Source organism: Mustela lutreola, chromosome 8 (genome assembly GCF_030435805.1).
Source record: "Mustela lutreola isolate mMusLut2 chromosome 8, mMusLut2.pri, whole genome shotgun sequence".
Lineage (NCBI taxonomy): Eukaryota > Metazoa > Chordata > Mammalia > Carnivora > Mustelidae > Mustela > Mustela lutreola.
The window spans coordinates 37,504,323-37,505,598 of NC_081297.1; the positions used below are offsets into that span (position 1 = coordinate 37,504,323).

General features: G+C 33.7%; 1 non-coding gene across 1 annotated transcript; it reads right to left on the bottom strand.

The window, feature by feature from the left end:
• Positions 1 to 343: 343 nt before the first annotated feature.
• Positions 344 to 450, bottom strand: LOC131839991 (U6 spliceosomal RNA). The gene has a single exon (XR_009357111.1). It is a non-coding gene; the product is annotated as a U6 spliceosomal RNA (small nuclear RNA).
• Between the last annotated feature and the right edge of the window lie 826 nt (positions 451 to 1,276).

The following is a 1,276-nucleotide window of genomic DNA, read 5'->3' on the forward strand; positions in this document are numbered from 1 at the left end:
AGAAAAAACACATATTGCAAGCCCAGAGCTAATCTCATATTCAATCAAAAACGTTTGAAAGTTTTCCCCTTAAAGATCAGAAGAAAGACAAGTGTGTCCACTTTCACTACTCTCATTTGACATAGTACTGGATGTCCTAGCCAGAGAAACAAGGAACACAAAGAAATAAGAGACTCCAAAAAAAAAAGGAAGAAATAAAATTTTCTTTTTTTGGATAACATGAACTTACATGTTAAAAAATCCTAAAAACTTCACAAAAAAATTTGAATAAACAAATTTAGTAAAGCTGCCAAATACAAGATCAATATATAAAAGACAAGAATTTTGTTTTGTTTCATTTTTTTTTAATATGGAATGCTTCCCAGTTTTTCATGTCATCCTTGTTCAGTGATCACGCTAATCTTCTCTGCATCATTCCAATTTTAGTATATGTGCTGCCAAAGTAAGCACAAGACAGGAGCATTTTAACACTCTAATGATGAACTATCTGAAAAAAATAAAGAAAACATTCTAATTCACAATAGCATCAAAAGTAAAAAATACTTAGGAATAGATTTAACTAAGAAGATGAAAGATCTGTACTCCATAAACTATGACATTGATAAAGAAATTGAAGGAGACACAAATGGAAAGATAGCTCATATTTATGAATGGTAAGAATTAACATTGTTAAAATGTCCATACTACCGAAAACCATCTGTAAATCCAATTCCTATCAAAAATCCAATGTTAGGGGTGCCTGGGTGGCTCAGTGGGTTGAGCCGCTGCCTTCGGCTCAGGTCATGATCCCAGGGTCCTGGGATCGAGCCCCGCATCAGGCTCTCTGCTCAGCAGGAAGCCTGCTTCCTCTTCTCTCTCTGCCTGCCTCTCTGCCTGCTTGTCATCTCTCTCTGTCAAATAAATAAATTAAAAATCTTAAAAAAAAATCCAACATTATTTTTTTACAGAAGTAAGTAAAGAATCCTAAAATTTATATGAGACCATAAAAGACAACAAATAATCAAAGCAGTTCTGAGAAAGAATGAAGATGGGAAATTACACTTCTTGATTTGAAACTATACTACAAAGCCCTCATGCTCAAAACAAGAAAGTATACTGGCATAAAAACAGACCAATAAACAAGTAGAACAGAATTGAGAGTCCAGAAATAAATCCTTTCATACAGTCAGCTAATATTTGACAGGGGCCAACATATCTAATGGGTAAAGATAGTCTGTACAATAAATGATATTTAAAACTGAATAGTCACATAAACAGTATGGAACTGGAACCTTAT